Source organism: Leptodactylus fuscus, chromosome 2 (assembly GCF_031893055.1).
Source record: "Leptodactylus fuscus isolate aLepFus1 chromosome 2, aLepFus1.hap2, whole genome shotgun sequence".
In the NCBI taxonomy this organism is placed as follows: Eukaryota; Metazoa; Chordata; class Amphibia; order Anura; family Leptodactylidae; genus Leptodactylus; species Leptodactylus fuscus.
This window is the reverse complement of record NC_134266.1, coordinates 261,347,060-261,372,166: the sequence shown is the minus strand read 5'-3', so window position 1 is coordinate 261,372,166 and position 25,107 is coordinate 261,347,060. Positions and strand designations below refer to the sequence as shown.

Genomic DNA, 25,107 nt, shown 5'->3' with positions numbered 1-25,107 from the left:
ATTTTTAGACCGTGTCCGGTATTGCATTTCATACGCAAATAAGAGCATGGGGCTAAGATGCAATACCAGAGATAGCCTGTGGACAAGAGTGGCGCTGTTTTTCAAAAACTTAACAATAGCTGGACTGTCAATTCAAGGGAAAGCAGAATTGAGGCCCCTGCCCTTCAGGGAGAACCTGTCACGGGCCATTACATGACAACACACAGCAAACATAGAAATATGAGGCAATGAAGGCCGACCTTGTGGACAGTGCTATGTGCGGAGCCTTCTATAGTCCTCCCTCCATACGGTGCAGTAAAGAGTGCCCAAATGACACTAGGACAAGGTTCACCATACAGTTCTTAAAAGGGTTTTCCGAGAACCCCAAAAATGTAGTAAACACAAAAAGTTTTAGTCCCCGCTATTTCATTGCAACCACTATGGCGGCCCTAACTACCCCATGTGACCACTGAGGCCAGTGACTGCAGCGATCATATGGGATCATGTCATTGCAGCAGTGCCAAAAATGAAGACCAGAAAGGGAACAAAGGAATGACAAGACCCTAAAAGAACACTAAATACGGAAAGGTCATAAAACAACTCTCAGATATTCCTTCCTTAATCTCCTTCTTTCTTTTTCTACATATTACACTTAAAACTGAGAAGTATATTAGGAAATCTTCGAGGAACTCAGCCATGTCCCCCCTCCTCCTCTGTCTGACTATAAGACGAATGGCTGCAGAAGGGGCCTCTCCCCCCCATCTGTAGTAAGACACAACCATCACTCAGCCCCTCCCAATATTTAAGCCCCACCCTCTCAGTCATTCCCAAGTTGAAAATGGAACATTTCCCGAGGAGATTAACCCCTGAGCTTTCTGATTTCTACAAGACTGTTTGTTTTAGGAGTAAGCAGAAAATCCTATAGTGACAAAGACTGAGGACAAGATTATCTCAGTTTACTTTTATTCTTAATGTCTATTTTTAGTGCACTTTACTCTTGTAAAGTTTCCTTTAACCAATTCATGAACTTTTTCCTCCAAATCAATGCCCTGTGTCTTTCTGTAAGACCACTGGCTGCAGCAGGAGCCTCTCCCCTCTTCCCAGACTGCAGTAAGTTAAAGGTCACTCAGCCCTACCCAATAATTAGGCCATATATATATATTAAAATATATAATATAAAAAAAATAAATAGTAATCAATAATAACATATATAAGTTAAAAATATAGTAATAAATAATTTATAAAAATAAATATATAGCAATAAATAATAATACATAATAAAATATAAAAAAATAAATATAATAAATAATAATACATATTAAATAAAATATAAAAAAATATATAGCAATAAATAAGAATAAATATTAAATATAAAAAAATAAATATATAGCAATAATAATACATATTAAATAAAATATAAAAAATAAATATATAGCAATAAATAAGAATAAATATTAAATACAATATATAAAAAAAATATAGCAATAAATAAGAATAAATATTAAATAAAATATAAAAAAATATATAGCAATAAATAAGAACAAATTTTAAATATAAAAAAAAAATATATATAGCAATAAATAATAATACATATTAAATAAAATATAAAAAAAATAAATATATAGCAATAAATAAAAATATTAAATAAAATATAAAAAAATATATAGCAATAAATCGAGCTGCTAAGCCATAGTAGGTACAAACATAGCAGTTTTTACCAGACCTTTATGCCTTAGGGGCCCAAGGCTCCCCTGTCGTACAAGAAGAGACTAATATTATAAATGGCACTTGCTAGATGGGGGTCCTGTTACAAATTTTGCATATGGCCCCTGGAGCTTTAAGGTATGCCTCTGAATACATCACATGCTTCCATATCTTTTGAAGTGGAAATGCGTAGACTCTCTGCCCTATAGTAACATATTACTGATCAGCATCAGTATGAGTACCCGGTAGGCCGAAACGGTCCTGGCACCTTAGTGGGTTGACCGATAACTGATCCATAGGTTGGCATTGCCTTTATTAATAATGCAGCCTCCTTGCCACCTTTCCCACTTCAATCACAAGAGAATGTATTTATCTGCCTGTCGGTCCGGATCTTGGCTTCTAATGGCTCGGCGCCAGTTGTATATTTTACTGGACATCTGGTGGGGTGGGGTAACTAAAAACACATTTCAGTCTTGGCACTGGGAGGAATCATTAAATCAGGTCCATGATTAACAGCTCCTGTATTATTTTCCTTCATCTAGATGTTGCAATAATGAACACAGGTCCAAGTTGATGACCTTAAAGGGAACCTATCACATGGAACATACAGTTCTGTCTGCAGGCGGCATGTTATAGAGTGGAAAAATTCTGCTAAAAATTCCTGAAACTGAATTTTTCAATGCAATGCAAATACACCCAAATACTGCAAATTTTCAATTTCAATTAATTTCTGAATTTAGGAATAAAGTGGAAGGTCCTAATGAGAGATTCACCGATACAAGGTCCACCGGGCCAATAAGCCCAGAGTGAACTCAATACTGCCTTGTAGAATAGGTAGAAGATTGATTGTGGATGTACTGGATCCAGTACTGATATTTTTTGGATTTCTAGGCCTAGGAGGGATATCATTTTTTACTTCTGAGACTCCTGAGCCATGGACCCCCCTCATCATGACATCCAATAGAACATGAAACTTCGTGAAACTCCATCAGAGGTTGGTTCTCCATCTCAACTGGGTCCTCATCTTCCCTTCTCCTACACCAATGCTCACTAACCTGCTACTAGTCAGTCCGATCCACATATATAAGTGAAGCCCCTCCATAAGACCACCTCTTTGAAAAAAACCACCTCCTTCACCAGACATTATCTGTGAGCTTTCAAGTTTTCCAAACCTTCTTTGCGAAGACCACTTTTTGATGCAATTTGTGTATGTATGGTGCCTATATATATATTGTGAGAAGGTGACAGGCAGAGTGCTGGAGTCACGGTATATCTCCCCCAGGTTTCTGAACTATGTATGGTCCAGGGCAGGTCTGGAGTAGGCTTTAGCCCAGGTGTGGGTCTTAGGCTCATTACTGGGCCATAAAAGACTGCAGAGCCTGCTTGTCAGGGCAGATCCAAGCAGAGGGAGGAGGTGCCTGGGTCTGTCCTGGACAGCTGAGTTTGGGGAGACCAAACAGGGACTTGTGTTTTGTTTGATCGTGTGGCCAGAAGTAAGCCACACGTATAGTTATCCTGATTCTGTGTTAGAGCTCGGACGAGCAGGAGTTTTGTTTTACCTTTTGCTTGACGTTACGGCTGCATTTTATTTTGCTTATTTTTTGTACCTGACGTGATGGTTTACTTATTTTTCTGTTTTTTGTTGTTGTTGTTTTTAAAATAAACCTGTTTAGTCCAGATTTTGCATCCCTAACAAGATGAACTATGCATCAGAATTTCATAGGAGGCTTCCCAACTAGGGTTGAGCCGATCCTGACTTTTCAGGATCGATTTTAAAATCCGATTTCCGATCATTTTTCATTCGAACCCGATCTCGATCCCAATTCCGATCCCAATGCAAGTCAATGGGATTTTTTTATTAATCGGAGATCGGATTTTAAAAGCAATCCTATTCACTATGCAGCATGGAATCTAACAATTGTTAGAATCCACGCTGTGTACTGAATCACTAAGTAGCCAGAGGATTTTTTTTAGTCCCCCCTGGTGTCCACTTACCTCCAGAGATGGCTGCTCCGCTGTTCTTCGCCTCGCTGCTGCTCCAGCTGCAATCTTCTTGTCCCTTCGCTGCCCCCTCCCTGCCAGGCTAGGAGAGTGTGGGCGGGTACTGGAAGGGGAGACGTGACGTCTCCCCGCCCTGTACCTGCCCACACTCTCCTAACCCACTCACACTCTCCTAACCTGGCAGGGAGGGGGCAGCGAGGCGAAGAAGACTGCAGCTGGAGCAGCAGCGAGGCGAAGAGCAGCGGAGCAGCCATCTCTGGAGGTAAGTAGCTACTAGAGATGTTACTTTAGTCTCCCATTAGAATGAATGGAGGCAGCCGGCGCACAGGGGGTTAAGGCTGTGTGCTGGCTTCTTCCATTCATTCCTATGGAACCGCAGCGGAGCCTTCACACTGAGTATACACTATATACTCAGTGTGAAGGCATTGTGGGAAATACTACCGATCTCGATCCCACCTAAAAAGATCGTGTTCGGAATTCCGATCGCGATCGTGAAATTTTCTCGATCGCCGATCGGAATCCGATTTTTTCCGAACACGATCGCTCAACCTATTCCCAACAGGTCCAACCTTACATACTGCAGAAACCAAATATGACCATACAGTCCTCATCTATTGCCATCATACAGTGACTAGATAGAAAAAAAAATGAGTGTTCCAAATGTCAAGTTTCTTAACCAAAACCAATGGCTATAATGGTTAGGAAAAAGTCTATGACCTTTATGGTCCAGGGGCCTCAATCTGCCCCTGTAACAAGTAGGATATCCCATGTAGACGTTGCAGCTTAGACCTTTGAGATATCACATCATAGGAAGCGTACACAGGTCAGTACGTATAGAGATGGCCTGATAGTATACACAATTACACAATGCAGTCCAAAGTGGTCCCATGTGTTTTTGTACTTAGGGATATTGTGCCGTACCATAGCGCTCTCCAGGACAAATAAGCGCATGTGTCAGCATTTTTATTCTTTCCCGAATAAAGACTTGTTGGCAAACACAGAGGAACTGGTCATCGGCCCAGCGCTGGAAACATACACCCCACCGGGCTGCATGTATGTGATAGTTTGTACAGAGAAACAATGCTCGCTTTTAGGTCACGCTTATTCTTTGTATTGTTTTAATAGCCCCAATAATTGTTTTTAAAGGTTACTTCTATTTCTGTCTTCGCCTCATCACTTTGGAATTCTTGTCTGTTTTCTTCAGCCTATATCAATTTTACTTGGGAGAGAATAATGTGCGACTGTTTACAGATGGAGTAGACTGAATTATAAAAGTCACTTCATGGGTGGAAAGGTCTCATTACTTTATAGTGTAATATGGGAAAATCACGCTAACCTTGTTGGCATCTCAGGCGATGTGCAAATAAGGAGAAATGTTTGGTATATGTACTTTATAGGGAACCTGTCGCTGGTTTGGGATCGATAAACCACTAAGCGGCTGGGGTTTACGGTCCCAAATCATGCGCCATTCACCATCTGTATCCTAAGAGCTCCAAATGAGAAGATCGGAGGGACTCCGGCGCATGCGCATTCCGAACAGTGAGATCTTTACACCTTGTTTCATTGCACATGCTCTGTACTGTAGGCATAGTGAAGCACTAACATCAGCATTAGGACAGCATTAACCTCGGTATCAATGCGCATGCGCCGGAGTCACTCAGCAGAATCAGCTCAGAACACAATGGGGATCTCCCCCTAAGAATACAGAATTAAAGTCATTTCGGCCAGTCATTATTTGTATGATCGATTTAAGCAAAGTTTATTAAGAAGTTCATTCTGTTGTGCTATCTTCTCTGACCACTGTCTACTTCATTAACATACTCATAGGAGTCAATAGGTCACTGGCTCCCACATGATCATCATCCTCTTCTCTGGCTGCGGAGGACCTCAATACCATGATCTGATTAGTTACAAAGTGTTCTAATCCCAACCACAAGATGACACTTGCTCTGACACATGCCGTTCTCACAAGCGTAATTATATATGTGGATAAGTCACTGCTTCTTGCAAGATCAGAACGCTCCTATCCTGCTGCTGTCATCACAACCATGATCAGACTGTTACCCCTTGCAAGATAACAATGAACCTGTCCTGTTATGTATATAGTCCTGAAGCCTTGTCCTTTCTTTAGTAGTGCACATAAGTGATCAGGTCACTGCCTTCTACTAGATCCTGCTCCGCTAGGGATTCTGGGTAATAAATATGCAAATCTATTCTCCAGGATGTAATTAGGAGAACAGTGCCTCTGTATGCTGCCCTCTAGAGTGCAGCCTCCTTAACATCATACATGACTCAGTTAATAAGCCTACTAACATGATGCGGATTTAATTGCCAAATTAGTATTTCTATTCCAAAAGGAACAGATTCCCAGATATGGACAGCGCTGTTTCGGTCTTTTGGACCTCCTCAGCATAGCGTAGGGATACTGATTTGGCAGAGTGTGAGACTATAGACCAGGGCCAGGGGATAATCGTACACATCAGGGAGAGTGTGTGCCTACAAATCCGCATCATGTTAGTAGGCTTATTAACTGAGTCATGCATGATGTTAAGGAGGCTGCCCTCTAGAGGGCGGCATATAGAGTGCACTGTTCTCCTAATTACATCCTGGAGAATAGATTTGCATATTTTTTACCCAGAATCCCTAGCGGAGCAGGAATGACTTGTAAGTCTCCGTACTGCCTATGTAGACACACACTCTCCCTAATGTGTATGATTATCCCCTGACCCTGGTCTATAGTCTCTCACTCTGCCAAATCAGTATCCCTGCGCTATGCTGAGGAGGTCTAGAAGACCGAAACAGCGCTGTCCATATCTGGGAATCTGTTCCTTTTGGAATAGAAATACTAATTTGGCAATTAAATCCGCATCATGTTAGTAGGCTTATTAACTGAGTCATGCATGATGTTAAGGAGGCTGCCCTCTAGAGGGCAGCAACAGAGGCACTGTTCTCCTAATTACATCCTGGAGAATAGATTTGCATATTTTCTACTAGATCAGCACACTCCTACCCTGCTGCTAATATATTCTGATTCTCTCCATTTCAATACTAAAGATGAATAAGTAATGATGACGAAATCCAATGTTGTCTAATAACCAATTGCTATCGCAATAACCATCTGTACTGTAAGAATACACAATCGCGGTCATGTGACTTCCAGTATGAACACACACCATGTTTACATACAGATTTATTCCATTAGCTGCGCATTGTCTCTTAGAACCCTTAAGTATAACTATTTACGAGCAGTCACGTGCAACAGTCAGCCTAAGGTTGTAGAATTTGCCTTAAGGTGACCTTTAACCATTGTGTGACTTTAAGGTCCAAAATTCTGTGTGGATTCATTTCTTATAGGAACTAGTAGATTGTATTCTGATACAGAGGTCCATGTTCCTTGACTGTGGCCCAAGGGTCTCATTTGGCCAAACACGGGTATACAGGAGCTTTTATTATATTCTGAAGTGACCCCAAAGTATACGCTAAGGTCCTGGAGAGGTGATCACATGTAAAAAAAAAAGGATTATGCACCTCTAATGCGCTCTGGCGCGACTCCCTATTGTCTTTGGGGCTTCTCACCAATGTCATGGACCACTGAGGCCCGTGATGGGGTGTCAGCACCCACATGGGTGAGGAGGGTGCGGGGGCCGCAAGAGGGGAGGTTGGGGGTTGGCACGTGGGCAGGGGGGCCCTGCGATACGGGTGGGGGGCCGCTGAGGGAAATGGCGCTTGTGAAGGGGGGCCCCGGGATGGGAGGTTGGGGGCCAAAGGCACGCGACACAGAAGGGGAGCCACCAACGGAAGCAGGGCCATAAGAGCGTGGCGGGGGCGCGGGTGACAGGGAGGAAGGCAGGAGCAGGCGGTAGGTAGAAAGGCCGCGCGACCTGGCGAAGGCCAAGGGAGGTGGGGGGCACACGGCGGATCGTAATCAACACGACTTGGCTACATAGAAACGGCTCAGCGCCAACGCCAACCCGCAGATGAAGATGCGGGCAGATGCTAGTATATAATATCACAGCTTATCCTCTCCCCCCTCCCTGCGCAGAGGACGTCTAGAAAACTCTCCCATAGACCTCAATGAATTTGCACCAGACTATTGTTGCCTATGGCTTTGACTGTGCCGTAAAGCGTATCACTAAATGCTGTTAACAGAGCAGAGGAAAGGCTCAGGCAAGATGGCCGCCCCCATTATCATATGAAGAAAATGGAATGAAAAAAAATCTACGTCTGAAAATAAAAAAAATCAGAAAAATGTGATAGATTTCTGGTTTTAATAAATAAAAAAAAATTGGAGGTGATGTATTCCTGTTAAATAGATGGAAAATAAAAATAAAACTAACAAAGCAGATGTTTAGCCAAACCGAACACGTTGGAGAGGTTTATCTTGCCTGGTGGTCTCAGTTATGACGTTCAGGTAGGTCTCATTCACACGACGCATGCGCTCAGCTCCAGTTCTGCCTCGTCTCTCCATGTTGCACGTCTACAAGTTTTATTGACTGCCTTCTGCCGAGAGGGAGGGCCGAGCATGAGGCACATCCATGGGCCTGTGCCTGGTGCCAGATCTGTTTTATTCACATCAATGAATGATTGAGGAAGTGGTTTTTGGAGCAGCCATTGAAGAGGTTTCACTGTGCAATAAAATAATAGCAGGGATCGGCTCGCAGGCCAGATACACGCGGGTGTTAATCGCTATTCAAGGAAAAAATTTTATAGGCATGAATCAAAGATCACGGAGAGAGAGGGGGTAAAAGAATAGGCTCTCCGTGGGGGTCATCTGCACAGGAAAACTGAGCGGGGCCCGGGCTCAAAACGCGTTTCATCTTATTTACGTGGCACATTTTAATGGCCCCGTTTCTGTGTTTTTGAGACAAAAGGTGAAATGGAGACCCAGAAGAAGACGAAGAAGGTGCATATCATTTATGATGTTAGCGCCACCCCTGAATATTTGAGCAAAACCTTCTAAATTTCTTATGGCCATACCCTCACAACATTATGGCAATGCCCATAGTACCAGACTAATCGTAACGTCCATAATAAAATCTTTATTGTGGTCCTCGTGGTACCAAACTCACAGTAGTGTCCATAGTCCCGGCCTAATAGTGATGTCCATAATAAAAGCTGCATCGTGATCCTCTTGGTTATGATCTCATTTTTGGCAAGGAGGTCGGGGAAGAAAAAGTGAAAAACCCATACTCACCTGTCCCATACTCACCTGTCCCCCGATGCTCCGATGTCTCCCACCGTGGTCCGGTCCTGCCACCCCAGGGTCTTGTTTTGGTGGAAGTCCTCGCCACATGTGACCATTGAGGTCAATCAGCGGCCTAAGAAAAGGACACTGGATGTCACAGGTGACATATAAAAGAGTGATGTCCTGGTTGTTGTTTGGCCCCAGCAGCCATGTACGGCAAGGACTTCCACCATAACAGGACAAGACCACGATGGGAGACACCGGAGAACCAAGGACAGGTGAGTATGTTGGGTTTTTTTTTCCACTTTCCCTGTCCTTCATGCCAAAAACAGTTTACCCTAGATAACCACGTTAAGGACTTGATTTGGTCAAGATCCCATTACAATTTTCCGAGAGGACTTAACCCACCCCGGTTCAGACATGGGTACTTTTCCTGTCCAACATATCATATATATGATCACTTTTTTGTACCTTTCTTGTCCTTTTATTGTTCTATTGTCTATTGGGTTATGAAACTTTAGATTCCACTGACTCTTTTACAGAGACACAGCACCATCCAGACAGTTGTGGCTGTTCCTCGTACTGCAGCTCAGTATCCTGCTAATATATGAAACCAAGTTGCAGTATAAGGTATAGTCCAACCATATGTACATCTCTGTGCCAGGTGCTGCAAGTGGCGACTCTATCGATTGGATATTGATTGCCTATCCTAAGTCCGGAAATGCTCTATATACTCTGTTCACATTTTAGCCTATATTCATTATAATGTTTGACCATTCCGTACCTAGCTTTGCCTATATATAACATCTTTTTCAATACTTCAATATACTTTGTGCACGGTATTAGTAACGGTCTTATACTAAGATTATAAATGAGTTCTTAGGTTGTCCCCCTCTGCCCTTCAGGGTCCCTAGGCAGCCGCCTACTCGGCCTACTCCTCATCCCGGCCCTGCATCCTGTATCCTGACCCAACATCTATTCTTTTCCTTTATAATCCCTCCAGAGCAGCCTGTATTACAGACCTCAGAATAAGACCTATTAGGTTAGTATTCCGTATTCCGTGACCTATGCTTCCTTCCTGACTCAAAACTTTTATTATATGTATACTACCTCGCCCTGAATCACAAGCCAGGCCAAGTCATGGCCGCTGTATCAAGGAAAGAGACTTAGACTTAGTTCAAACTTGTATATGGTAGTAAGGCTCTGATCCACTGAATTCTCACCATTGTTCTTCTTGAGTGTTATATCACTTGCTATATTAGATCTTTGGTTCTTTGCTTAAAGGGATTCTACCATTAAAATCAAATTTTTTTGTCGTTGACATGTAGGAATAGCCTTAAGAAAGACTATTCTTCTCCTACCTTTAGATGTCTTCTCCGAGCCGCTGTTCGGTAGAAATCCCAGTTTTCGTCGGTATACAAATGAGTTCTCTCGCAGCACTGGGGGTGGTCCCCAACACTCAAACAGCACTGGGGGCATTCCCAATGCTGCGAAAGAACTCTCCAGCACCGCCTCCATCTTCTTCTGGAACGCCCTCTCTCCTCTTCTTCCGGCGCTGGGGGTCAAACTTCTAGGCCTCGGGGTTCGAGCAGAGCCAACTACGCATGCCCACAGACCACAAGAAACCGGCTGCTTACTGTGTAAGCGTCCATTTTTCTTGTGGCCGCGGGTATGAGCATTTGGCTCTGCCCGAGGCCTAGAAGTTTGACCCCCAGCGCCGGAAGAAGACGCATGAAGAGGCCGTTCCTGAAGAAGATGGAGGCGGCGCTGGAGAGTTCTCTCGCAGCATTGGGGATGTCCCCAGTGCCTTCTTGAGTGCTGGGGCCCGCCCCTAGTGCTGCAAGATAACTCATTTGCATACTGATGAAAACCAGGATTTCTACGGAACGGCGGCGCGGAGAAGACATCTAAAGGTAGGAGAAGAATTGCCTTTCTTAAGGCTATTCCTACGTGTCAATGACAAAAAAAATTGATTTTAATGGTAGAATCCTTTTAATATAATGTCCACTGTATGACATCTGTCTTCAAGGAGTAAGATGTTGTATTAAAAGGATTGTCCAGGATTTGGAGCAAGCTCAGCGAAGACTGGGGTGGGCGTAAAAAGGAAAAAAAAAAAAAGACTACAGGGAAGTTCACACAGAAGAATTTTCCTAGCTGAAAATTCAGGCTCAGGAATTTGAAGCAGATTTTTCCGCTTGTCCAAATTCCACGTCAAATTCTGCTCTTCCTGTGGTATTTTCTGCCTCCCATTCATTTCCATATTGAGTTCCACTTCCTCTTCTCGGGCCAGTGACATCTCATCCATTGTTCGCATGGCCATGCTGCAACTCAGTCTCATTCAAATGAATGGGACTGAGCTGCAATACCAAAGTCAACCCCTATACATTGTACAGCACTGTGCTTTGGTAAGTACTGAAAAGGCCACAGCAATGAATATCAGGCCTGGACAACCCCTTTAATACTTCGGCAACATCAACTGTTGTTAAGGGGTTAGCACGATGGAATCCCCCCTTACATTCCTTCCAAGGTGTATAAAAGTTTTTCAATACATTCTATGTACTTTGCCATTTAAAAATGCAACCCCTCCCACAAAAAACAAGCCCTGCATCGACGGAAAAGACTCTTGGAATGCAGACATGAAAAAAAAAAAATAGAAAAGTTCCTCCATCTTCAGGGCGCCAAACAGCCGTGCCCTTGAGGAGTTAAATGAAGTTTTTAGGTTAGACCTATTTTTAAAGAATTTTTGGCGATGTTTTGTCTCATTTTCAATGTCATCGGAAATATCTACAAGAAAAAAAACATTGTTGAAATCTTGCAGTTTCCAGTCTGGGCATTGAGCCCTCACCATAGGCTGACACTTCTTGGTCTGTAGAGATCACGTCCAGCTGTCTTATTATCGGTACAGATGGCAACGGCGGCCATATTGGTTGTCACTGAGCAACAAAGACCTACAGGTGAGGTTTCTTTTGCATAGGGGTGAACGGTCTTGACATGTGGAACGGATTATAATAACACAGATTAGTATTGGCTTCTAGTGTTGCGGACATTGCTCGGGGTAATATGGCGCTTTTGTTATATTATTGCACATACAGAGGTGGACGCTCCTCCCGCGCTCTCACGACCTGCTAATCTGTAACATCAACAATGACTCCGTACTTTGTGGTTACGTCCGGTCGAACCTCTACAGAGGATTTCACATAGGAATATATATTGTATATTATCAGTATACAACGCACTTGTCTTAGCAATTCACTGTCCTATTAACAGCCTCTTAAAGGGATTGTCCAGGATTTCTTTTATTAGGGCCTGTCCTTGGGCAGGGAATGAATTTGTGATCGTTGGGGGCCGACAAGTGGCCCTCGCACAGTTCGGCTGTATGGGGAGGCTTCCAATGCACAGTATATGGGAGGAAGTAGTTGGCTTTGCGCCCTGTATAGTGGTCGGTGCCAAGATAAAGTATCAACGCTCGGCCACTATACATGACCAAAGTCAACTGCTTCCGACTCCATGCTGAGTATAGTAGGGGCGTCAAAGCGTCCCCATACAGCCACCTGTTGTCACCAGATCCTATATTCATTGCATAAGGATAGCCCACAAAGAAAAAGTCCCAAACATCCCCTTTAATAACTGTGGGGTATCCCACCGTAACTGAAATCTAAGCCGAGCAGAAAAATCCTAACTGTGGTAAACAAAGATGAAGCCATGTCGTGTCCGCTATAAACAGCAGAATATGGGGGTACAGGTGTTACTCCCCACAGATCTGATATTGGTTACATATCCTAGGGATAGAAGTTAGATCAGTGGCATCCAACAAAGGGGCCCCAATCGATTGTATCATGAATGCAGCAGCCAAGCATGCACACTAACACTCCATTCTTCTCTATGAGACTGACGAAGAAAAACGAAGTACGACATCTTTCTGCTATCTTTTGCAGTGCCCTACAGATAAATGGAGCAGCATTGCTGTTGGTACAGTCCTTAAAGGGATCCTATCATTTAAACACCTTTTTTTCTAGCTGACACGTCGGAATAGCCTTAAGAAAGGCTATTCGTCTCCTACCTTTATCAGTCGCCTCTGGCCCGCCGTTCGGTGGAAATGAGTGCTTTCGCAGCACTATCCCCAATGCTGCCAGAGAACTCTCTCCAGCGACACCTCCATCTTCAACAGCAACCGCGTCTTCTTCCGGCTGGAGTCACGCTCCGCTCTTGCGCACATGCGCAGTACGCTCCTTTAGTTCTCCATAGACGCGGTTGTCGTTGAAGATGGAGGCATCGTTGGAGAGAGTTCTCTGGCAGCATTGGGGACGCCCCCAGTGCTGTCTGAGCACTGAAGCCTGTCCCCAGTGCTGCGAAAGAACTCATTTGCATACCGGTAGAAAACGGAATTTCTACCGAACGGCGGGCTGGAGGTGACTGATAAAGGTAGGAGACGAATAGCCTTTCTTAAGGCTATTCCGACGTGTCAGCTAGAAAAAAAAAGTGTTTAAATGATAGGATCCCTTTAACAAGGGAAGAGAAAATCAGACTTTAAACTCGCTCTATACTTGCTCTTATGTCTTAAAAGCCTGTAACTAATGTTAATTGTTTGGATTCTGGGAAGAATTTTTTTACACACAAGAAATGGGCAAATTTAATACAGGAGATACTAAGAAGAAAACTGAATAATTGAAAACAAACAAGTTGTAAATCCACAATTACAATAATAACTAAAGTCAAATGGATCCATATTCTATAATGTGACATTATGCAATACTTTTCCGAATTTTAATTACATAATTGTACTATGATACTGCCCCTATCTACAAGAATATAACTACTATAATACTACTCCTATGTACAAAAATATAACTACTATAATACTGCCTCCTATGTACAAGAATATAACTACTATAATACTACTCCTATGTACAAAAATATAACTACTATAATACTGCCTCCTATGTACAAGAATATAACTACTATAATACTACTCCTATGTACAAGAATATAACTACTATAATACTACTCCTATGTACAAGAATATAACTACTATAATACTGCTCCTATGTACAAGAATATAACTACTATAATACTGCTCCTATGTACAAGAATATAACTACTATAATACTACTCCTATGTACAAGAATATAACTACTATAATACTACTCCTATGTACAAGAATATAACTACTATAATACTGCCTCCTATGTACAAAAATATAACTACTATAATACTGCCTCCTATGTACAAGAATATAACTACTATAATACTGCTCCTATGTACAAGAATATAACTACTATAATACTACTCCTATGTACAAGAATATAACTACTATAATACTGCTCCTATGTACAAGAATATAACTACTATAATACTACTCCTATATACAAGAATATAACTACTATAATACTGCTCCTATGTACAAGAATATAACTACTATAATACTGCTCCTATGTACAAGAATATAACTACTATAATACTACTCCTATGTACAAGAATATAACTACTATAATACTACTCCTATGTACAAGAATATAACTACTATAATACTACTCCTATGTACAAGAATATAACTACTATAATACTGCCTCCTATGTACAAGAATATAACTACTATAATACTACTCCTATGTACAAGAATATAACTACTATAATACTGCTCCTATGTACAAGAATATAACTACTATAATACTGCTCCTATGTACAAGAATATAACTACTATAATACTGCTCCTATGTACAAGAATATAACTACTATAATACTACTCCTATGTACAAGAATATAACTACTATAATACTGCCTCCTATGTACAAGAATATAACTACTATAATACTACTCCTATGTACAAGAATATAACTACTATAATACTGCTCCTATGTACAAGAATATAACTACTATAATACTGCTCCTATGTACAAGAATATAACTACTATAATACTGCTCCTATGTACAAGAATATAACTACTATAATACTACTCCTATGTACAAGAATATAACTACTATAATACTACCTCCTATGTACAAGAATATAACTACTATAATACTGCTCCTATGTACAAGAATAAAACTACTATAAGGGTGCATTCACACTGAGTAAACGCTAGCTTAGGGTGCATTCAGACTACGTAACGCCGGGCGTGTATGAGAGCCGTACACGCCGGCATTACGGCAGACTGCCGAACACTTCCCATTCACTTCAATGGGAGCGCTCGTAAACGCCGCTGTTACGAGCGCTCCCATTGAAGTGAATGGGAAGTGTTCGGCAGTCTGCCGTAATGCCGGCGTGTACGGCTCTCATACACGCCCGGCGTTACGTAGTCTGAATGCACCCTTATTTTGTAGAGTAAAATTACACTTGTAAATTTTGCTATCCCATTGACTTCAATGACATTCTACAGGCGTATTTTTACAGGCGTATTTTTTACAGGCGTATTTTTACACTTGTAAAAAAATATCATTGAAGTCAATGGGATAGCAAAATTTACAAGTGTAATTTTACTCTACAAAATAAGCTAGCGTTTACTCAGTGTGAATGCACCCTTATACTGCTCCTATGTACAAGAATATAACTACTATAATACTGCTCCTATGTACAAGAATATAACTACTATAATACTACTCCTATGTACAAGAATAAAACTACTATAATACTGCTCCTATGTACAAGAATATAACTACTATAATACTGCTCCTATGTACAAGAATATAACTACTATAATACTACTCCTATGTACAAGAATATAACTACTATAATACTGCTCCTATGTACAAGAATATAACTACTATAATACTGCTCCTATGTACAAGAATATAACTACTATAATACTGCTCCTATGTACAAGAATATAACTACTATAATACTACTCCTATGTACAAGAATATAACTACTATAATACTACTCTATGTACAAGAATATAACTACTATAATACTACCTCCTATGTACAAGAATATAACTACTATAATACTGCTCCTATGTACAAGAATATAAATACTATAATACTGCTCCTATGTACAAGAATAAAACTACTATAATACTGCTCCTATGTACAAGAATATAACTACTATAATACTGCTCCTATGTACAAGAATATAAATACTATAATACTGCTCCTATGTACAAGAATAAAACTACTATAATACTACTCTATGTACAAGAATATAACTACTATAATACTACTCTATGTACAAGAATATAACTACTATAATACTACCTCCTATGTACAAGAATATAACTACTATAATACTGCTCCTATGTACAAGAATATAAATACTATAATACTGCTCCTATGTACAAGAATAAAACTACTATAATACTGCTCCTATGTACAAGAATATAACTACTATAATACTGCTCCTATGTACAAGAATAAAACTACTATAATACTACCTCCTATGTACAAGAATATAACTACTATAATACTACTCCTATGTACAAGAATAAAACTACTATAATACTGCTCCTATGTACAAGAATATAACTACTATAATACTGCTCCTATGTACAAGAATATAACTACTATAATACTACTCCTATGTACAAGAATATAACTACTATAATACTGCTCCTATGTACAAGAATATAACTACTATAATACTACTCCTATGTACAAGAATATAACTACTATAATACTGCTCCTATGTACAAGAATATAACTACTATAATACTACTCCTATGTACAAGAATATAACTACTATAATACTGCTCCTATGTACAAGAATATAACTACTATAATACTACTCTATGTACAAGAATATAACTACTATAATACTACTCTATGTACAAGAATATAACTACTATAATACTACCTCCTATGTACAAGAATATAACTACTATAATACTGCTCCTATGTACAAGAATATAAATACTATAATACTGCTCCTATGTACAAGAATAAAACTACTATAATACTGCTCCTATGTACAAGAATATAACTACTATAATACTGCTCCTATGTACAAGAATATAACTACTATAATACTGCTCCTATGTACAAGAATAAAACTACTATAATACTACCTCCTATGTACAAGAATATAACTACTATAATACTACCTCCTATGTACAAGAATATAACTACTATAATACTGCTCCTATGTACAAGAATATAACTACTATAATACTGCTCCTATGTATAAGAATATAACTACTATAATACTGCCCCTACGTATAAGAATATTACTGGACCTTGATAGAGTTTTTATAGTAGCTACATTGTTGTCACCCAGCTTTCCCAGAAGCAGATAGATGTATTGAAGTAACAGAAGAGGGCGATCACTCGTGGTCTGTAGACAGAACTGGACACGCTGAGTGTAGTTGTATTCCCAGGAAATGTGTGGGGGTGAGGATGAATTCTGCCTCTCCTCCTAAAACTTCCTATGAATTGACTCAGCTGGTTTTAATAACAAAAAATGCACAAAAAAAAAAAAGTGTGGGAATCTTTCGCTCTGTATACATTATAAATGTACCAGGAAGATTTAGTGCCAGGCAATGAGGCTCAAAAACGCACAAATCTGGTGGGGGAGGGGGCTGGATGTGTTTATTTTAACTTGCATCTGTTGGAATCCCCCAGCTGAGAAAGTAGCATTAAATGTCAGGGTACGCTGCGGCCATTGATCATATTATATGGCGGTAGATTAACCAAGGACAAGCTACTAGAAATCATCTTTAAGTGGAGCTGTCACTTCAGCGTTGTGGAGGAAGACATTGTGTGGGCGCAACAAAGCTCATCGGGATTGTCACACTTTTGCTGCAGATTTTTTTTTTTTTTTTTTTAACAAAGTCCCCTTCCCACATGGCGCCACAGTAGTACCATGTTATACTGGTGCACCATTGTGCGGGCACACAAGCTGTGATCTTGGATGTTTAACCCCTTTGATTTTTCTTCTTTTTGACAGTAACGTAGTAACCACTTCTGACCCGCATCTATGACCTTCCACCTAGCCTGCCAATACCCCTCTTCGCACTCATGAGGGGTAATAACTTGGCTTGGGCTTTAAAGGGGTTGTCCAGGATAAACTGTTTTTGGAAAGGTGGATGCAGAAGGTAAAAAACCCAAAAAAACCCCCCAAAATAAAACAAAAACATATTCAGTTGTCCCTGGTGCTCTGGTGTCTCCCACCAGGGACCAGTCCTGCTGCTCCTGGAGCCTTGTTCTGGTAAAAGTCCACCCCACACGTGACCGTTGAGGCCAATCAGTGGCCTAAGGAAAGTACACATGACATCACAGGTGATGTAGGCGAGTGATGTCCTGGTTCATTTCCTTTGGCCATTGACAGGTCTCGGTAGTCACTTATGGCAAGAACTTCCAATACAAGATGACCCTGGGAGCAGCAGGACTGGACCCTGGTGGGAAAAACTAGAGCACCAAGGACAGGAGAGTATGGGTTAATCTCAGATCAGGCCTTTAGGTTTATGGAAAACCAGGCACCAATCCAACCACATCTGTGACCTTTCACCTAACCAGCCGGTACCCCTTGCACTTAACCCTAATACAGATATATGGATGGGTCGCTCTTCCATTTAGGAGAAATATTCTGGTTTGGCGTTAATCCCGGATCATACCATTAGGTTTCTTGTAAACCAGGCATTGATCCACCCAAGTCTGTCGGCTTTCACCAGGCTAACCAGTACCCTCTGCAATAATGATGGATAATAACCCTGAAATAACTGACTGCAGATGGGACGCTCTTCCGTTTGGGAGGAGATATTCCGGTTTGGCTTTAATCCCGTATCATGCCGTTAGGTTTCTGGTAAACCAGGCATTGATCCACCCAAATCTGTGACCTCTCACCTAGCCAGCCAATACCATGATTTGTACTAACAAGAGGCAACAACCGTAAATCAGCTGGGGATGGGTCGCTTCATTTTGGAGAAGATAGGCTGACTTGGATTTAATCCCAGATCATGCCATTAGGTTTCTGGAAAACGAGGCATTGGTCTAAAGGGCCTCTTGAAGAAGCCAGTGATGTGGCGAAAAACGCGTCGGGCAGTGCGTTTTTCATCTTTGCCTGGATTCTCCGTTTGATGACTACTTTTCCCTTTGAGCATTATATAATATAGCAGTGGGTATATATACTATCAGCTATCTCTTATTATAATTACTGTCATATCTGCCTATATCCGCATATGTGTGCTTTCTCCACCCATTACAAAAAGTGCAAAAAGTTCTCTCACAAGACCTTCCGAGGGGTACCCAAAAATGGTTCCCAATCCTCCATGCCAGATGTTGACTCCATCCACTGTATCCTACACAAGCCAGAGGGGTACCCAAAAATGGTTCCCAATCTTCCATGCCAGATGTTGACTTCATCCATTGTATCCTAGATGAGCCAGAGGGGTACCCAAAAATGGCTCCCAATCTTCCATGCCAGATGTTGACTCCATCCACTGTATCCTACACAAGCCAGAGGGGTACCCAAAAATGGTTCCCAATCCTCCATGCCAGATGTTGACTTCATCCACTGTATCCTAGACAAGCCAGAGGGGTACCCAAAAATGGTTCCCAATCTTCCATGCCAGATGTTGACTTCATCCACTGTATCCTAGACGAGCCAGAGGGGTGGATGAACCTGTTGGCCACTCCTTCCCCTCTCTATCTCCAAAGGGATAAGAATCCTTTTGATAAACCGACGTGCAAAATGAACAAAAAGGAAACAAACTTGGACATCCGACCAGGATTCTAAAAATATCGTCCTAGCCAGAAGCTAGGTGTGTGTGCTCAAAAGTGAGAAAGTAACCCCGTAGATGCCCCAGTCAATAGCGTCTACGGCATTTATGTGATTTTACAAAGAAAATGGAACTCACACTTCACAGCTTGCTAACCACAAGGGATGAAACTTGGTCAAACAGACTTTTGTGCTACCTCTTTACTAAAGTTCCATTGGCCTCTCTCCTGTAAATGGTCCCGTATTTGGTCCTGTCTATTCCTGGATGACCACTATCCATGTCTTCAAGTTTTCCAAACCCAACAGGTTGTCCATCTGTTGTGCACATGGAAGACAGAGCAATGGATACTTAACATTTTTACTGGTTTAGGGAGTGACACTTTTCTTCTTCCCATCTGGATCCAATGAAGAAGTAGTGTCACTCATATGGTGGGATGGGACAGAGTGGAGGTCCGTGCTAGCGTGTGGTTACGGTCAATATGGCTACTGTAATTACGGCCATTCATAGAATACAACAGATACAGTATTACATTATGGGTTTGTAGAAAGTGATTCTGGGTAATAACCATCCTGCTGGTTGCCCGCCATTATGGTCATCACTGTGCATAAACATTCATTGCCTCTGCTTTTCCGCGTTTGGGTTTTATGGTCTTCAATAAATGACTTTTTAGAAAAAAAAATAGGTTTCCTCAACAGGAAATACTGTATGAGACAAGGGGAAGGCGTCTTCCTGTTTTCATCACTACAGTGGGATTACACAGTTTACATAGAGCTGGCTTTAATGGATGTTGCCAATGATTTTCCATTTTGTTTGCCATTCCAGCTGTCACCATTGAATATCCCTGATAGAGAAAATTCTGTGCTGAGACAAGACTATCTGTTTCTCCAGCCATAAAGGAAACTGACGCGTATTGCGTACTGTTATTATTAAGCTACCTGCATAAATAGTATGCATAAACTCCCCCTAGTGGTAGCAAAAGGAAGACAGAATTTCTTAATTTAGATTGTGTATACAGAGGATATTTAAGAAATGAAAGTGCAAAATTTTGAAAAAGCCTTCACTGTCCACTGGGTATTTGCTATCCATTTCATGCTGACTAGATTAGGGTACAGAGTCTAAGGAATACCCTAGATTACCCCTTAACCCCTAGAAGGAGATGTAAATAGATTTGCATTCACCATATAGTCATAGATTGACTGAGGTCTAGAACAAGGCTGAGGTCTGGAACAAGGTAGACGTCAGGGCAAGGTAGGAGTCAGGGACAAGGTAGGAGTCAGGGACAAGGTAGGAGTCAGGGACAAGGTAGGAGTCAGGGACAAGGTAGGAGTCAGGGACAAGGTAGGAGTCAGGGACAAGGTAGGAGTCAGGGACAAGATAGGAGTCAGGGACAAGATAGGAGTCAGGGACAAGGTAGGAGTCAGGGACAAGGCTGAAGTCTGGAACAAGGTAAAAGTCAGGAACGAGCTAGAAGTCATAGACAAGGAAGAAGTCAGGGACAAGGTAGGCTTAGTTCACACGGGGGGCATAATGGTGGATTTTGGCACAAAGAATGACGCAGGGAGCCACGTCATTCTTGGGCCAAAACCCATCTGCCATGACTGTCACGGCTTCCAACAGTCACGGCTTCCCCCTCCGGAGTAGGCTTAAATGAATGGGCTGACTCCGAAGGTTGCTGCCGCCAGGAACCGCCTGAAGAAAGGGCAGCCGGCTCACGGAAAAAAAGTAGCCTGGTGGTCTCCATAGACCACCATTGTGAGGGGGCGGATTATGACGTGGGTTACGTGGCATAATCTGCACCTTCTGTGCCCGCATGAACGAGCCCGTAGAATTCAGGGACAAGGTAGAATTAAGGGACAAGGCTGAGGTCTGGAACAAGGTAGAAGTCAGGAACAATGTAAAAGTCAGGAACATGGCTAAGGTCTGGAAGAAGGTTGAAGTCAGAAGCAAGGTAGAAGCCAGATTCAGTAGTAAGCAGTAGTAAATAGTATGGGATAGAGTAAAGGAAGGGACCTCAATAAAAAGAGAAAGCAAGATAGAGCACGGCTCCCTTGAATAAGCTGCTGGTCCTTATATCATCTTCTGGCCGTGGCTTTGTAGCATGACTTGCAGGGCTACAACCTTAACCATTAGGGCTGCAGTGGAGTCCAGAAGCCAGGGCAGGAGAACAGGGAGTGTCTATGTGAACATCAATAAGAGCTGTGACCACTCTCTGGGATATGCTGCTGTACCACTATCTTGAATGTACTCTGTAATGCTTAAATTCCCCTGTAGTGGCGCTGCAGGGAAACAGAACACTTGCAGCCAAGCTTTCCTCTCAGTGGACAGCTGAGGTCCTCCTAGCAGGGGGACAATTTGTGATGAGCTTACAGTCTAGGGATCCTTCCAAAAAAAAAAAAATTGCAAGGGAAAGTGATGCCACATTTGTTCCCTAAAATCTATGGTTCTGTCGGGAGTAACGCTTTAATTGAAAATAATAAAGAAAAAAGATGGCTATGAAATGTATATTACAGCTCGCAGGGTAACATACACCAAAAAGTTATAGCCCCCTGGCTTCTACTAGCTAATCTTCCTGGGAACAGACTGATATTTGCTCATCCCTGGAGAAGGACGACTTGTCACTACTCCAAGGGGTACCAAGTCCTAGGTTTAATGTTTCTCATTAGTCATCTCGTAGAAGTAAATGACTCGGTACAGGAGGGGGGGGGGGGGACGGATCTACTTTCGGCTCAAACAAGGGATAAAAAAACCAGGGGAATGTGGGAACGCTCAGCTAAGATTCGCCGCATCAGCAATCTTGTCACAATTTTCATCCACATCTTGGTGCATTTCAAAGAGAAGAAAAAAAAAATCATTAGTCATTTTTAATACTTTGGGGTTTTTTAGTTGCTTTTTGCTAACATGTGCTGATAATAGAGAGGATATGAAGGCCGACAACCTTGATTCACGAAAATAAATCAAGATCGGAGCTGGAGAGGTTTCAGAGGGTTTCTAATGTCCAGCTGTTGAGTATATGGAAAGGGCAGGGAATATCCTCATATTGCCCCTTATGGTACAAAGTCTATGCACTGCTTGTTCTGAGCATGAGTAGTAGTAGAGGTGTAAGACTAGCACTATAGGGCGGTATGACTAGCCTCTGCCCATGACTTCGTCTGCGTGTTGTCAGCGTCAATGATCCACCTATATTCAGCAAATTGCTGCCGTCGATGGTTTGGCTGTTCCAGAGTTTCGGCAGCTCTGAAGCTGTCCTGCTGCTGAACTTGTTCCTCACAACGTGCCTGTGATTGTTCTGGCATCTTAGCAGCTCGCTGGGACGTCATAGAATGAACGTGTTGTTGGTGTTGATGATCCGCCTGCTCCGGCGTTTCAATAGCTGTCAAGCTGGCCTGCCACTGAATTCATTCCTTGCACTGTACCCGTGATTGTTCCGGCATCTCAGCAGCTCACTGGGACGCCATATAATGAACGCGTTGTTGGTGTTGATGATCCGCCTACTCCGGCGTTTCGATAGCTATCAAGCTGGCCTGCTGCTGAATTCATTCCTCGCGCTGTGCCCGTGATTGTTCCAGTATCTCAGCAGCTCTCTGGGACGCCATATAATGAGTGTGTTGTTGGCATCGATGATCCCCCTCAACTCCGATTGAGGAGAACTCTGTGACTTCTGGCTCCTTCATAGCTCTTGCGACAAATTAGATTCTCTTTTTCCAGGCATGTTTAAAATTGACAAACTGCTAATTTGGATTGAAGGTGTTTACCCAAAGTCAGTTTGTCAGCACTGCCTGGAGCAGATCAGATAATATGCAAATGTGTGTACACTACAGGTTAGCGAGTGTTTACACACAGAGATAACAGCCCTGGGACCTGAGATAAGCTGCTGCAAGTGCAGTGTAATATGGTATGTGAACATAAATTCATAACAGTCGTGAAGCCATGTCATTTACCAGGATAAAAAGTAGTTTTATTCGAGGTTACAATCTATCTACAGTCCTATGAAAAAGTTTGGGCACCCCTATTAATCTTAATCATTTTTAGTTCTAAATATTTTGGTGTTTGCAACAGCCATTTCAGTTTGATATATCTAATAACTGATGGACACAGTAATATTTCAGGATTGAAATGAGGTTTATTGTACTAACAGAAAATGCGCAATATGCATTAAACCAAAATTTGACCGGTGCAAAAATATGGGCACCTCAACAGAAAAGTGACATTAATATTTAGTACATCCTCCTTTTGCAAAGATAACAGCCTCTAGTCGCTTCCTGTAGCTTTTAATCAGTTCCTGGATAAAGGTATTTTGGACCATTTCTTTCTACAAAACAATTCAAGTTCAGGTAAGTTTGATGGTTGCCGAGCATGGACAGCCCGCTCTCAAATGATCTGAAAACAAAGATTGTCCAACATAGTTGTTCAGCGGAAGGATACAAAACGTTGTCTCAGAGATTTAACCTGTCAGTTTCCACTGTGAGGAACATAGTAAGGAAATGGAAGACCACAGGGACAGTTCTTGTTAAGTCCAGAAGTGGCAGGCCAAGAAAAATATCAGAAAGGCAGAGAAGAAGAATGGTGAGAACAGTCAAGGACAATCCACAGACCACCTCCAAAGAGCTGCAGCATCATCTTGCTGCAGATGGTGTCACTGTGCATCGGTAACTATACAGCGCACTTTGCACAAATAGAAGCTGTATGGGAGAGTGATGAGAAAGAAGCCGTTTCTGCACGTACGCCACAAATAGAGTTGCCTGAGGTATGAAAAAGCACATTTGGACAAGGCAGCTTCATTTTGGAAACAAAAATTGAGTTGTTTGGTTATAAAAAAAGGCGTTATGCATGGCGTCCAAAAAGAAACAGCATTCCAAGAAAAACACATGCTACCCACTGTAAAATTTGGTGGAGGTTCCATCATGCTTTGGGGCTGTGTGGCCAATGCCGGCACCGGGAATCTTGTTAAAGTTGAGGGTTGCATGGATTCCACTCAGTATCAGCAGATTCTTGAGAATAATGTTCAAGAATCAGTGACAAAGTTGAAGTTACGCCGGGGATGGATATTTCAGCAAGACAATGATCCAAAACACCACTCCAAATCCTCAGGCATTCATGCAGAGGAACAATTACAATGTTCTGGAATGGCCATCCCAGTCCCCAGACCTGAATATCATTGAACATCTGTGGGATGATTTGAAGCGGGCTGTCCATGCTCGGCGACCATCTAACTTAACTGAACTTGAATTGTTTGTCCAAAATACCTTTATCCAGGATCCAGGAACTGATTAAAAGCTACAGGAAGCGACTAGAGGCTGTTATCTTTGCAAAAGGAGGATGTACTAAATATTAATGTCACTTTTCTGTTGAGGTGCCCATACTTTTGCACCGGTCAAATTTTGGTTTAATGCATATTGCACATTTTCTGTTCGTACAATAAACCTCATTTCAATCCTGAAATATTACTGTGTCCATCAGTTATTAGATATATCAAACTGAAATGGCTGTTGCAAATACCAAAATATTTAGAACTAAAAATGATTAAGATTAATAGGGGTGCCCAAACTTTTTCATAGGACTGTATGTGCCAAATTTCATCCAAATCCGTTCAGCC

The 25,107-nt window shown here is 41.8% G+C and overlaps 1 protein-coding gene and 1 long non-coding RNA gene across 2 annotated transcripts in view; one reads left to right on the top strand and one right to left on the bottom strand.

Moving 5' to 3' along the window:
* MAML2 (mastermind like transcriptional coactivator 2) overlaps positions 1-25,107 on the bottom strand; it is a 123,673-nt gene that overhangs the window by 60,015 nt on the left and 38,551 nt on the right. The gene's annotated exons all lie outside the window — the stretch shown is intronic.
* On the top strand, positions 20,711-21,442 carry LOC142196013 (uncharacterized). Its single transcript, XR_012715120.1, has 4 exons — positions 20,711-20,745; positions 20,853-20,870; positions 20,997-21,014; positions 21,373-21,442. It is a non-coding gene; the product is annotated as an uncharacterized LOC142196013 (long non-coding RNA).